The sequence below is a fragment of the Aotus nancymaae genome, unplaced genomic scaffold, assembly GCF_030222135.1.
Source record: "Aotus nancymaae isolate 86718 unplaced genomic scaffold, 86718_ANA_hifiasm-v0.15.2.pri h1tg000014l, whole genome shotgun sequence".
Lineage (NCBI taxonomy): Eukaryota > Metazoa > Chordata > Mammalia > Primates > Aotidae > Aotus > Aotus nancymaae.
Window position 1 is genome coordinate 120,244,683 of NW_026988425.1, and position 14,954 is coordinate 120,259,636.

Consider the following 14,954-nt stretch of genomic DNA (forward strand, 5'->3'; position numbering starts at 1 on the left):
ATTGAGCACTTTTCTTTTTTTTTTCTTTTTGGTTGAGATGGATTCTCACTCTGTCGCCAGGCTGGAGTACAGTGGCATGATCTCGGCTCACTGCAACCTCCACCTCCTAGGTTCAAGTGATTCTCCTGCCTCAGCTTCCCGAGTAGCTGGAATTACAGGTGCCTGCCACCACACACGGCTAATTTTGAATTTTTAGTAGAGGCAGGGTTTCTCCATGTTGGTCAGGCTGGTCTTGAACTCCTGACCTCAGGTGATTTGCCCACCTCAGCCTCCCAAAGTGCTGGGATTACAGGTGTGAGCCACCGTGCCCGGCCAACCCCATCTCAAAAAAATAAAAAACAAAAGGAAAAAAAGGACAAAACAAGCCAGGTGTGGTGGCTCACGCCTGTAATCCCAGCACTTGGGGAGGCTGAGGTGGGCGAATCACCTGAGATTGGGAGTTCAAGACCAGCCTGACCCCGTCTCAACCTCTTCAAGTATCTGATTTTGGTGAAAAAAAAAAAAAGAAAAAGAAAAAGAAACCCTGTCTCTACTAAAAATACAAAATGTTAGCCAGGCATTGTGTTGCACGCCTGTAATCTCAACTACTTGGGAGGCTGAGGCACAAGAATTGCTTGAACCTGGGAGGCAGAGGATGCAGTGAGCTGAGATCGCATCATTGCACTCCAGCCTGGGCAACAAGAGCAAAACTCTGTCTCAGAAAAAAAAGGACAGAACAGGAGCCCTGGAGACAGAATCTTGCATAAATGAGAATTTGCCGTATGATAGAGAGGCATCACCAACCACTGGGGAAAAGATAGACTCTTTTATAAATGGCGTTGGGACAAGTGGTGATCCATATGGGAAAAGTAAAATTAGATCCCCACCTAACACCACACACAAAGCTCCAGGTGGATTCGGGACTTACATGTGAATAACAAAATTTTAACACATTTAGAAGAAAATATAGAATATTTTTATGACCTCAGGGTAAGGAACAATTTCTTTTTTAAGTAAACTTTTTGTTTGATTACAACATGCGTAAGAAAAGTATAGAAGTCATAAAGGTGCCGCTTGATGACATGTCACAGTGACCCCAGCTCTGTACCCAGCATCCAGACCAACAAGTGGGACGTGGCCAGTGTCTTCCAAAGCCCCCTCATGCCGGAGTCTTGCTCTGTCGCCCAAGCTGGAGTGCAGTGGTAGGATCTCTGCTCACTGCAACCTCTGCCTCCCAGGTTCAAGCAATTCTCCTGCCTCAGCGTCCCGAGTAGGTGGGATTATAGGTATGCGCCACCACGCCTGGCTAATTTTTTTGTATTTTTAGTAGAGATGGGGTTTCTCCATGTTGGCTAGACTGGCTCGAACTCCTGACCTCAGGCAATCTGCCTGCCTCGACCTCCCAAAGTGTTGGGATTGCAGGCGTGAGCCACCTCACCCGGCCTCTCTGCTTTCTGTCGTGCCTCGCACCCCCTCGGCTTCCCTTCCTCTCTGCCCTAAGGCCCCTCCTCGCTGGGGCCTGGACTGGAGCAGTAGCCTCTTCGTTGGCCTCCCTGTCTTTCGGGTCTCCACTGGGCTCAGGGGCTCAGAGAGGCCAGCACTGCGGACGCGCTGCTCAAAAGCATCCATAGCTCCCAACTCAAAGTCCAAATGCTTAGTAGCCTCCTATTCAAAGGACTAAAGGAGCAGTTTAGGAGGCTCGCAGGTTCCATAAATGAAGCATTTGAACAGGACCCAGTGGGGCCTCAGCTGGAAGGCTGGGACTGGAATCCTGAGGTCCCGTGCTGGCTTCACTGGCTACTGATGCTAGTGATCGGGCAGCAGAGGTCTCAGCTGGGCATTGGCTGGAACTTTTGCACATGGCCCTGCTATGTGGCCTGGGCTTCCTCACGACGTGGCAGATGACTTCAGAGGTCAAGCATCCTGAGAGACAGAGAGAGACGTCACCACCTTCGATGGCCTGGCCTTGGAGATCAAGCAGCATTACTTCTGCCATATCTTACTCAGCAAGGTGGCCACAAAGACCTGTCCAATTGCAGAGAGAGGGGAGAAGGACTCTGTCCCCTAGAGGGGAGTGGTAAGATCTGGAAGGACACATGGGACTGGCACTATTTCTGTGGACGTTTTTATTTTTTGAGACAGAGTCTTGCTCTTTCATCCAGGCTGGAGGGCAGTGGCACGATCTTGGCTCACTGCAACCTCTGCCTCAGAGGGGTTCAAGCAATTCTCCTGCCTCACCCTTCCTAGTTGCTGGCATTATAGGCACCTGCCACCATACCCGGTTAATTTTTGTATTTTTGTATTTTTAGTAGAGATGGAGTTTCACCATGTTGGCCAGGCTGGTCTTGAACTCCTGCCCTCAGGTGATCCACCTGCCTCAGCCTCCCAAAGTGCTGAAATTACAGAGCAGGATGACAGAGAAAGACTCCATCTCAAAACAAACAAACAAACAAACAACAAAAAAAAACAGGAATGAGTCAGGGCAGAATCATAGAATGTCTGGGTGTGAATCCTGGCTTCTCTCCTTTCCAAGGAAGCAACCTTGGGTGAGTAACTTGACCTCTCTGTGACCATCTCCTCACCTGCAGCAGTTAGGAATGCCTTCGGCTGCCAGTAACTGCAGCGCTCCCACCTCCAGCAAAACAGCTTTGTTCATCTCATCTCAAAAAGCCCAGCCATATATGGTTGCTGGTTTTGGTTCAAGAGCTCAGAGAGACAACTCATCGTCTTTATCTTTTTTCTTAGAAAAATCTATGTACCCAAAGACGTCCCCTCAACATCACTGCCAAAGGGAAGCCTTGCAGCCAGCCTGCCGGTTGTACAGGCCCAACATTTTCTCAGTGGGTCTCAACCTGGGGTGAACTCACACCTCTAAGTAAGATGTTTGGAAATGTGTGGAGTCATTTTGGGTTGTCACAATGATTTAGCTGCAATTCATGGAATAGTTTTAAATGAAGAATTGTCCTGCCCTAGGAAAAAAAAAATTGCCGGGTGTGGTGGCTCACGCCTATAATCCCAGCATTTTGGGAGGCCAAGTCGGGTGGGTCATGAGGTCGGGAGGTTGAGACCAGCCTGGTCAGCATGGTGAAACCCTGTCCCTACTAGAAATACAAAAAATTGGCCAGGCATGGTGGCTCACACTTGTAATCCCAGTACTTGGAGGCCAAGGTGGGCAGATAATGAGGTCAGGAGTTCAAGACCAGTCTGACCAACATGGAGAAACCCCGTCTGTACTAAAAATACAAAAATTAGCTGGGCGTGGTGGTGCACGCCTGTAATCCCAGCTACTCAGGAGGCTGAGGCAAGACAATTACTTGAACCCAGGAGGCAGAGGTTGCAGTGAGAGGAGATCGTGCCATTGCACTCCAGCCTGGGTGACAAAGTGAGACTCTGTCTCAAAAAAAAAAAAAAAAGCCAAAAATTAGCCAGGAATGGTGGCATGTGCCTATAGTCCCAGCTACTCAGGACACTGAGGCAGGAGAATTGCTTGACCCCAGGAGGTGGAGGTTGCAGTGAGCTGTGATTTTGCCACTGCACTCCAGCCTGGGTAAGAGAGCAAGACTCCTTCTCCAAAAAAAAAAAAAAGAAAGAAAGAAAAAATTGTTCCGCACAAATGCCAAAGTGTCCTTGCCCCACTGAAAAAAAATGCAGCCTCCGTAAGTGGAGGCAGTGACTGGGAAAGGGCTGAGATGCAGGTCGGGCCACCAGCCCTCACTCCCACCACGCCCACCTCACAGGCCAGTGCCAAAGAGCACGGGGATGTGCCCAGGCCAGTGTCTGGCACGAGCATATGTTGGGGTCCCCAAGGAATGCCCTAAGGGGCTCTTTGGCCAGAGCACTGGGGCAAGGTCTGAAACTTGCCAAGAATGACCCATGGGACTGAATGGTGGCTGCAGGTGGAAACAGAGCGCCTGATTTTCCTCCGAGCTTCTTGCCTCTCTTCTACGCCTGCCTGGCCCTCGGAGGCTGCACGGCGCATAATAGTACATCCCACGGTGGCTCCCCAGATGGATTCTGACTCAGCAGCAGACGCAGCAGGGCGGGCGAAAGGATGTGGGGGAAACCTCACTGTCGTTCGTCACCACGTCCGTCCGCTTGACCCATTTAACAGCAAGGAGTCAGCCCTGATGGGCGTGTGCCTCGGCCACAGCTCTCAGTGGGCCAGCAAGGTGGCTGGAAGGGCCTCTGCCACCTTCAAGACGGGGGAACAGGAAAGGTAGACCCTGTCCCCACCCCAGCCTGCGGGTCACCACCCATGACGGGGCAGGTAAAGGAAGTCTGCCCCGCTTTCCGCTGGAGCCTAAAGCTCAGGCTTCATTTCCCCTGGACAAAGACAATGTTTGCTATTGTTGCATCTGATGATAAAAGCAAGTCGTATTCACTATCAAAAAGTTTGAAAGGCACAAGGAAAATAAGAATCTAGCCTCCAGCCTGTCGCCCAGCAGCAGTCACTCCAGTTAGCTGCTGTATTTCCCGCCAGTCTTTTTTTCAGTCTTATGTATATAAACTCTCTCTATATTATTTTATAGCCAGCTGTTTTTTGTTTAATTCTACATGATGGGCCTTTTTTTATTTTAAAACACTATAGACCAGCCGAGTGCGGTGGCTCAAATCGGTCATCCCAGCACTTTGGGAGGTTGAGGCAGGCAGATCACTTGAGCCCAGGAGTTCAAGATTAGCCTGGGCAACATGGCAAAACCATGTCTCTACCAAAAATACAAAAACTTAGCCAGGCATAGTGCCATGTGCCTGTAGTCTCTGCTACTCAAGAGGCTAAAGTGGGAGGATCCCCTGAGCCCAGAGAAGTCGAGGCTTGCAGTAAGCCATGATCGTGCCATCACATTCCAGCTTCGGTGACAGTGTGAGAACCTGTCTCAAAAAAAAATGAGCTGGGCACAGTGGCTCACGCTTGTATTCCCAGCACTTTGGCAGGCCAAGGTAGGCAGAGCATCTGAGGTCAGGAGTTCAAGACCAGCCTGGCCAACATGGCAAAACCCTGTCTCTATTAAAAATACAAAAATTAGCTGGGTGTGGTGGCACCCACCTGTAATCCCTACTACTCAGGAGTCTGAGGCAGGAGAATCACCTGGACCCGGGAGGTGGAGGTTGCAGTGAGCCAAGATTGAACCACTGCACTCTGCCCTGGCGACAAAGCAAGACTCCGTCTCAAAAAAAAAAAAAAAAAAACCACTGTAGCAAACTCAGCTCTCCCTCCTCCCTTCAGTGCTCCCTCTGCCCGTCTCCCCACATCACCTGTGTGATGAGGGATGGTGGATACACAGCTGGGCTGAGGACTCACGGAATGACCCTTGGGAAGCCAGCATCGGGCATGGTTACACAATTCCAAGCAGGAGATTCACTGATCTACCCACCCCAGGTTTTCGACCACACTGGGAAACCCCTCACACACACACATACGCACACACATGCACGCACAGAGGGAGGCCACAGAGCACGTAGGCACCTGTGGGCAACTGTTTGGAAATCTCTGAGCTGCTTCTTGGAAAAAGAGAGCATTCTCATCTTTCTTGCCCTTCTCCAAAATCAGCAGAAACCAAGTTTCTCACCTTCCAAGCCCAGCCAAGATCTTTCAATTCCAGTGAGACAGAGCTGGTGTGGGGTGGATGGTTCCCATGGGAAGGTGTGGGTCACAGGCTGGACCCTTAGAGCTGGAGAAGTCCCTAGACCAGGTCAGAATCCCAGCTGTCCTCCCTGAGCACCTGCTGTGTGCAGGGCACCCTGCCAAGCATTTTATGAATTAGTTCATCCCATTCTTGTGACACCTCAGCAGGGGAGGTATGATGATCCCCATTTAATGGATGAAGAAACTGAGGTCCTGCAAAGTTAAGCCACAGGCCAACTTCCTCATTGATGGATCAAGCATCTGAAGCCCAGAGAGTGGAGACGGGCTGTCTAGACTGGGGACCAGCCCAAGGCAAGGCTTGTCCTGCTGGGCCAGGCCCGGCTGCCTCTCTCGGAGGGCCCTGGGAGTTTGCCCTGGACACAGGCTAGGGGCAAAGGCTCACATGGACAGGTCAGGTCAGCATCCAGGTCCTGGACTCTAGGCCTCTCCAACGTCTTCCCACTGTGCTCAGCTGACTCCTGGAGTCCAGAAAGTCCAAACTGTAGAGGGTCACCCCAAGCACCCTGGGACTTCACACTCTGTGCTTGTTGACATGTGGGGCTGGAATGGTTTCTTCTGCTGGGTGTGCGGGCATGGGAACGGACATACATGCTCTGTCTCCTGGACCAACTGTCCAGTCACAGGCGACAGCACCTGGGCCTGTGGGAAGTCCAGCGCTCCAGACCTGCCTTCCTCACTGATGCCCTGTGCGACCTGGGCCTGGTCTCACTCCCTCCCTGAGTCCCCGTTGCTCTGCTCTTCTATGGAATCCTACCCTGTGATTCCTGAGGGGAGGGATAGTAAAGACACATTTCTTTCTTTTGTTTTTCTTTTTTAGAGATAAGATGTGGTGGCCCGGGTCTGTGGCTCATGCCTGTAATTGCAGCATTTTGGAAGTGCGAGGCAGGTAGATCACCTGAGGTCAGGAGTTCAAGACGAGCCTGGCCAACATGGTGAAACTCTGTCTCTACTAAAAATCCAAAAATTAGCCAGGTGTGGTGGCACAAGCCTATAATCCCAGCTACTTGAGAGATTGAGACAGGAGAATCACTTGAACCTGGGAGGTAGAGATTGCAGTGAAACGAGATTGTGCCACTGCACTCCAGCCTGGGTAACAGAGCGAGACTGTCTCAAAAAAAAAAAAAATCTGGCTATGCTGCACAGGCTGGAGAGCAGTGGCTATTCACAGCACCATCCCACTACTGAGCAGTGCAGGAGTTTTGACCTGAGCCAGTTTACCCCGCCTTAGGCAATCTGGTAGTCCCTGTTCCCAGGAGGTCACCTTATTAATGCTAAACTTAGTGTGGACCAGCATAGTGCATTACAGCCCAGAATCCCTGGGCTCAAGCCATTCTCTTGCCTCAGCCCCCTGAGTAGCTGGGACTACAGGTGTACATGCCATTTCACCTCTTGTGCTAAATCTTTTTTTTTTCTGAGATGGAGTCTTGCTCTGTTGCCCAGGTGGGAGGGGAGTGCAGTGGTGTGATCTCAGATTACTACAAACTCCGCCTCCCGGGTTCAAGGGATTTTCCTGCCTCAGCCTCCCAAGTAGCTAGGAACACAGACGTGTGACACCACACCCAGCTACTTTTTGCATTTTTAGTAGAGAGGAGGTTTCCATGTTGGCCAGGCTGGTCTTGAACACCTGACCTCAAGTGATCTGCCCGCCTTGGCTTCCCAAAGTGCTGGGATTACAGGCATGAGCCACCGTGCCTGGCCTCTTGTGCTAATTCTGATAGATTGGCAGTGACTGTTTGGATCACTGTGGGAAGGAGGGCTGTGCAGCTGTGTGGTGACAGATTGGCAATGGCAATGTCTGCCATGGGCTAGGAGGCAGCAGTGGTGGCTTCTGTGCTGTGTGTTGCCATAACTGTGAACCCCCAAACATCCTGTCCACATGGACCCTGAAGGAGTTCCCCAAATGCCACCCATAGGTGATACGTCCTAGTAACCCATTTCTATGAAGACGGCCCTTGGAGAAATGCTGTGGCCATTGAGGGGATTTTGCATTGGTTCCTGCATCTCATAGCCACTTCCTGTCCCAGATACCTGGCCCCAGTCCCTGCTCTGAGGTTTATCTGTGAGGTCACAACTGTCGTCTTGAAGCCTTTGATCCTGAGGACTCCTGTCACATAGAACAGCGGTCTCCAGCTGCTTCCTTTCCTGGCAGCACCCCTGCTTCCAGATGCCCCCATTACCAAAACTCACACCCACTCTTGACCCAGTCAGGGGTGACATGCAAATTCAGACCTGGTTTATGTGGCTGCAATGTTGAATCACCTGACTTTCCAAAGAGTGTGTCTTAAAAGGAGACACTGCGCCGGGTGTGGTGGCTTACCCTGTAATCTCAGTACTTTGGGAGGCTGAGGTGGGTGAATCGCTTGAGCCCAGGAGTTCGAGACCAGCCTGAGCAACTTATCAAGACCCCATCTCTATTTTTTTTTTTTTGAGACAGAGTCTTGCTTTGTCGCCAGGCTGGAGTGCAGTGGCCCGAATCTCGGCTCACTGCAATCTCCGCCTCCCAGGTTCAAGCGATTCTCCTACCTCAGCCTCCTGAGTAGCTGGGATTACAGGTGCGCACCACCATGCCCGGCTAATGTTTGTATTTTTAGTAGAAACGGGGTTTCACCATGTTGGCCAGGATGGTCTCAATCTCTTGACCTCGTGATCCTCCTACCTTGGCCTCCCAAAGTGCTGGGATTACAGGTATGAGCCACTGTGTCCGGCCCCCATCTCTATTTTTAAAATAATTATTTAATAAAAAAAAATATTTTTAAAAAAAGCAGATACTGTCTCTGTAATGGTGACATACTAGACCTGTGCCAGGTGGAAGGGGACACATCTGAGGGTCTGGGGACTGCCTGACATTCCTCAGATCAGCCCAGGCCGGTGTGTGTCCAGACTGGCTTCACCCCACCTTTGTCACTGTTTGCTCCGCCCTGAGCAGGTCTCTGCTGTATTTATTTCCTCCTGGAGAGTCTTGTTTGGCTGTGATAGGTGATTCCACTCCACCCTGTTTCCCAAGCCTTCTGGGATGTAGGGCTCCCCACCCAGTGCTGAGACCAAGGGAAAAGCCTGGTGCTCCGAGAGTCAGTCAGTGGCTCCAAAATTCCCAGAGAATGACTGCAGGGGAAGGCAAAGAGTATTTCTCGGGTTTCCCAGAATTTTCCTGAAAGCAGGAAAAGTGGAGGTCCCATAATCTCGCCTCTGCCCAGTGCACATATGCTTTCCACAGCCCCTCAGCAAATGGCTGGCCAGCTTCCACTTGAATGCCTCCAGAGACGGGGGCTCAGTTGGGAAGGATGGAGGTTTTAGAGAGTGTGTATTTCTTCTTTGTGTTATCATGTACATTCAAGTTTTCGAAAGTGAAATCATTCATTCCACAACTGTTGATGGGGCACCTACAAGGTGCCAGGCACTTTCTAGGCATCAGAGATACAGCAGTGATAAAAACACAGAAATCTGCCCACCACACAGGCCTGACGTTCCGGTAGGCAAGAAAGGCAATAAACAAGGGACAGTACCGAGGGTGTCCTGCGGTGAAGGGAAAGAAATGAAGCCAGGATGGGGGATGGGGAGTGCTACGTTTGCATTTCAACATCCTGCAGTCAGCAAAGGTGACAGTCGAGAAAAGTCCCAAAAGAGATGAGGGGGCTAGGACAAGTGGGTGTCATGGAAGAGAGGTCCAGGCAGAGGGATGGCCAGTGCCAAGGCCATGTGGCAGGAATGTGGCGGGAGGGAGGGAGGAACAGCAGGAAGGCCAGTGTGGCTAAGCTGGATGTGCCGGATGGTGGACCGTGGGAATGTATGAGGAAGGCTGGTGAAGCTTACTAACTAACACAAGAAACTGGATTTTGGCCGGGCACGGTGGCTTACGCCCATAATCCCAACACTTTGGGAGGCTGAGGCAGGTGGATCACTTGAGGTCAGGAGTTTGAGACCAGCCTGCTCAATATGGTGAAACCCCATCTCTACTAAAAATACAAAAAAAAATTATCTGGACATGCTGGTGCGTGCCTGCTAGTTGGCGTGGTCCCAGCTACTAAGGAGGCTGAGGCAGGAGGCAGAGGTTGCAGTCAGCTGAGATCGTGCCATTGCACTCCAGCCTGGGCAACAGAGCGAAAAAGAAATGTCTTGCATAATGGAAGAAACTGGATTTTTTTTTTTTTTTAAATAAGAAAGGGTTGAGTTTTAGTAGAAGCTGAAACCCAGATAAAAAGATAGCGAATACCCAAATCCAGCCATGAGGAGGGAGCCAAATGAGGGCCATCCTGGGAGCCGCATGACAGGAGCACACAGCTGGAGCTCACGGCACACACATGACAGGAACATGCAGCTGGAGCTCACCTCACACAAGTGACGGGAACATGCAGCTGGAGCTCACGGCACACACATGACGGAACACACAGCTGGATCACAGCACACACATGATGGGAGCACACAGCTGGAGCTCATGGCACACACATGACGGGAACACGCAGCTGGAGCTCACGGCACACATGTGATGGGAACATGCAGCTGGAGCTCACGGCACACATGTGACGGGAACATGCAGCTGGAGCTCACCTCACACATGTGACGGGAACATGCAGCTGGAGCTCACGGCACACACATGACGGAACACACAGCTGGATCACAGCATACACATGACGGGAGCACACAGCTGGACTCTGACAGTGCCCAGCACCTGGAACCAAAGGGACAGGGGAACTGGGTTTTCACAATCAATTGTATTGATGTAGAAAACTGAAACCAGATTATGTGGAGCAAGAGGCTTATGGGAAAGTGCTGGGCTGCCGGGACCTGGAGGGGGAAGGGAAGGGTGCTTGTGTTCTCGGGCCTGGAACTGAGGAAGAGGGTGCAGAGATGAAATGGTGCCATCCCTGGCTGCTGGTTTGGGTCTGTACACACCTTCTCTGGGGACCCTTACCAAGACAGGGGCTTTGGCAGGCCAGGGAGTACCTCGGCCCGGGGGAGGGCTTGGTATTTGTTTTGTAAATGTCTTAGTGTGCGTCAGTCCCAGGAGCCTGGTTGGCTTTGGCTGCCCTGATCCTTGAGGGTCAAACACCCACCCTAGAGCTGTTGTTAAGGAGGGTGGCAGCCAGGTCCCCACAGGACACCCACCCCTGGGTCATCGTTTAGGGACTGGCTTTTATTTTTATTATTATTATTTTTTTAACTCCTAAAGTGCTGGAATTATAGGTGTGAGCCACCACACCTGGCTCTTACAGTATTTCATATCTTTTTTTTTTTTTTTGAGAAAGAAAAAAAGAGAAAGAAAAAGGGGGAGAGAGAACGGGATTCTTGCTGTATTACCCGAACTGGAATGCAATCTAAAAATAGGTATTAAAAACCTCTTTTATGCCGATAATTGTGCTTAACAATGGAGACAGGAAGGAATAAGGGAAGAAAATAACAAACAAACAGCTGACCAATATTTCATTTAAATCTGTGAAATGCTATGCAATTACTGAAGAGTGATTTACTTCCAATTATGTGGTCACTTTCAAAATAGGTGTAATGTGATACTGAGAAAAATGTATGTTCTGTGGACCTGGGGTGAAGAATTCTATAAATATTGACTGAGTTTACTTCTTCCAGGTCTAAGTTCAAATCATAGATGTCCGTATTAATTTTCTATGTCGTTGATCCGTCGAATATTAACAATGTGGTGTCAAAATCTCCCGCTATTATTGTGCGGGAGTCCAGGTCTCTTTTTAAGTCATTAAGAACTTGTCTTATGTATCTGGGTGCTCCTGTATTGGGTGCATATATATTTATAATCATTAACTCCTATTGTTGCATTGATCCTTTTACTGTTATGTAATGTCCTTCTTTGTTTCTTTTAGTCTTTGTTACTATTAAAGTCTATTTTGTCAGAGACGAAAGTTACAACTCCTTTTTTTTTTTTTTTTTTTTGCTCTCCATTTAATTGGTGAATCTTCCTCCATCCCTTTGTTTTGAGTCTTTGTATGTCATTGCTTGTGAAATAGATCTGGATACAGTGTACTGATGGGTTTTGACTTTTTATTCAATTTACCTGTCTGTGTCTTTGATAGGGGCATTTAATCCATTTAAATTTAGAATTAATGTTAATGTTTGTGAGTTCAATATTGTCATTTAATGCTAGCTGGCTATTTTGCCCATTAGTTGATGTAGATTCTTCATTATAGAGATACTCTTTACGTTTTGGTAAGTTTTGGGATGACTGATACTGGTTGTTCCTTTCTGTTTGTAGTGCTTCTTTCAGAAGCTCTTGTAAAGCAGGCCTGGTGGTGATGAAATCTCTAAGTACTTGCTTGTTCGCGAAAAATTTTATTTTTCCTTCACTTATTTAGCTTAGTTTGGCGGGATATGAGATGCTGGGTTGAAAATTCTTTTCTTTGAGGATATTGAATATTGACCCCCACTCTCTTCTAGTTTGTAGGGTTTCTGGTGAGAGGTCTGCTGTGAGTCTGATAGGCTTCCCTTTATGGGTAACGTGACTTTTCTCTCTAGCTGCCCTTAGAATTTTCTCCTTCATTTCAACCCTAGTGAATCTAGCGATTATGTGTCTTGGAGTTGCTCTACTTGAGGAATATCTTTGTGGTGTTCTCTGGATTAGCTGGAGTTGAGTATTGTCCTGCCTTATTTTTTATTTTTTATTATTTTTATTTTTTTTTGAGACGGAGTTTTGCTCTTGTTACCCAGGCTGGAGTGCAATGGCGCGATCTCGGCTCACCGCAACCTCTGCCTCCTGGGTTCAGGCAAGTCTCCTGCCTCAGCCTCCTGAGTAGCTGGGACTACAGGTGTGCGCCATCACGCCCAGCTAATTTTTTTGTATTTTTAGTAGAGACGGGGTTTCATCATGTTGACCAGGATGGTCTCGATCTCTTGACCTCGTGATCCACCTGCCTCGGCCTCCCAAAGTGCTGGGATTATAGGCGTGAGCCACCGCGCCTGGCTGTCCTGCCTTATTAGATTAGGAAAGTTTTCCTGAATAATATCCTGAAGAATATTTTCCAACTTGGATTCGTTCTCTTCATGACATTCAGGTATACCTATCAATCGTAAATTAGGTCTCTTCACATAGTCCCATATTTCTTGGAGACTTTGCTCGTTCCTTTTTATTCTTTCTTCTCTGATCTTGTCTTCTCGTTTCATTTCATTAAGTTGGTCCTCGACCTCTGATATCCTTTCTGCTGCTTGATCAATTCAACTGTTAAAACCCGTGCATACTTCGCGAAGTTCTCGTATTGTTCTTCAGTTCCATTAATTCATTTATCTTCCTCTCTAAGTTGTCTATCCTCGTTAGCATTTTGTCAAACCTTTTTTCAAGGTTCTTAGTTTCTTTTTTTTTTTTTTTTTTGAGATGGAGTTTCGCTTTTGTTACCCAGGCTGGAGTGCAATGGCGCGATCTCGGCTCACCGCAACCTCCGCCTCCTGGGTTCAGGCAATTCTCCTGCCTCAGCCTCCTGAGTAGCTGGGATTACAGGCACGCACCACTGTGCCCAGCTAATTTTTTGTATTTTTAGTAGAGATGGGGTTTCACTATGTTGACCAGGATGGTCTCGATCTCTTGACCTCGTGATTCACCCGCCTCGGCCTCCCAAAGTGCTGGGATTACAGGCTTGAGCCACCGCGCCTGGCCCTTAGTTTCTTTACATTGGGCTAGAACATGTTCTTTTAGCTCACTAAAGTTCCTTATTAACCACTTTCTGAAGCCTAAATCTGTTAATGGAATGCACTCGTTCTCCATCAGGCCTTGTTCTCTTGTTGATGAGGAATTGTGATCCCCTGTAGAAGGAGAGACATTCTGATCTTGGGTATTCTCAGCCTTTTTACGCTGGTTTCTTCCCATCATTGTGAGTTCATCCACCTGTCGTCTTTGTAATTGCCTACTTTCAAATTAGGTCTCTGAGTGGACGTCCAACTTGTTGATTCCCACCACCGAAATCCGAGTAACCCACTGAGCCAGCCAAAACAGCGGCATTAAGATTCGTGGTGCTTTTCTGCTCGGGAATCTCCGATTTGGCCTCCCTCCTGAGTCCCTTCTTCAATCAGGTAAGTGGGCGACTCTGCCTTCCCAGAGCTCCAAACGTCGACCAAAAGGGGACCCTTTACTCTGCACCAAGAACCGCAGCACTGGGGCGCCAGCAAAACCGTCACACTGGCCACAAGAGTTGCCTTGGCGACCCGTGGGGCTCCTCCACTGGGAATCTTCTGGTCTGTGGGTAACAAAAACTCGTCTGAAAGTGTGGCGTTCTCTTGTTCTGTGCACTTTCTCTGGAAGCTACAATCCTGAGCTGCTGGTGATCAGTCATCTTGGATCTCTCTCCAGGACTGGCATTCTTTTTTTTTTTTAAACATGGGGTTTCACCATATTGGTCAGGCTGGTCTTGAACTCCTGACCTCAGGTGATCTGCCCACTTCAGCCTCCTAAAGTGCTGGGATTACAGGCGTGAGCCACCACGCCTGGCTGGGACTGGCATTCTTAACACATCTGCTGTCCCAGCAGTATGGGAAGCTCAGACTTGCTCCACAACTTGGTAACTAAGCTTGGGCTGAGACCTCTGACTCTAGGCTTGCCTGGCCACCCTATGTCACCCTTCTCATTAAACAAAGTTGGAGCTACAGATTCCAGCTCCAACAGAGATTAAAGAACAAACAGCAGTGACAGGAGAGAAAGTGGGAGATGAAGTGAGACAGGGCAGGACAGGAGGAGGGTGAAAGGCCAGCGGGAGATACTGGCCACAAGTTTGTGGTTTCATATATATATATATATTTTTTTTTTTGAGATAGAGTCTCACTCTGTTGCCCAGACTGGAGTGCAGTGGCTCGATCTTGGCTCACTGCAACCTCCACCTCCTGGGTTCAAGTGATTCACCTGCCTCAGCCTCCTGAGTAGCTGGAACTACAGGCGCACATCATCATGCCCAGCTAATTTTAGTATTTTTAGTAGAGATGGGGTTTCGCCACGCTGGCCAGGCTGATCTCGAACTCTGACCTCAGGTGATCCACCTGCTTCAGGCCTCCCAAAGTGCTGGGATTACAGGTGTGAACCACCATACCTGGCATGTGCACTTATCTTTTTAAATTTTTTTTTGTAGAGAAGGGTCATGCTTTGTTGCCCAGGTTGGTTTTGAACTCCTGACCTCAAGTGATCCTCCTGCTTCGGCCTCCCAAAGCACTGGGATTATAGGCAGAAACCACCATGCCTGGCCCTGTGCTTTCATCTTGAACACTGCCCAGCCCTAGCTTAGGATGGCCAGCCAGGGACACACAGAACTCTTAGTCCTTCGCCAGGACCTGACAGAGCACCATTGTTACAGTCACGGACATAGATCATTATCTTCCAAATGGCACTTTTGAC

General features: G+C 49.1%; 1 protein-coding gene across 1 annotated transcript in view; it reads left to right on the forward strand.

Moving 5' to 3' along the window:
• The first annotated feature begins 10,415 nt into the window (after window positions 1–10,415).
• Window positions 10,416–14,954, forward strand: part of FURIN (furin, paired basic amino acid cleaving enzyme) — a 28,392-nt gene continuing 23,853 nt past the window's right edge. Inside the window, exons 1-2 of the mRNA XM_012463807.2 lie at window positions 10,416–10,501; window positions 13,495–13,645. The gene's annotated coding sequence lies outside the window, so the exon portion shown is untranslated. The remainder of the gene's footprint in view (window positions 10,502–13,494; window positions 13,646–14,954) is intronic.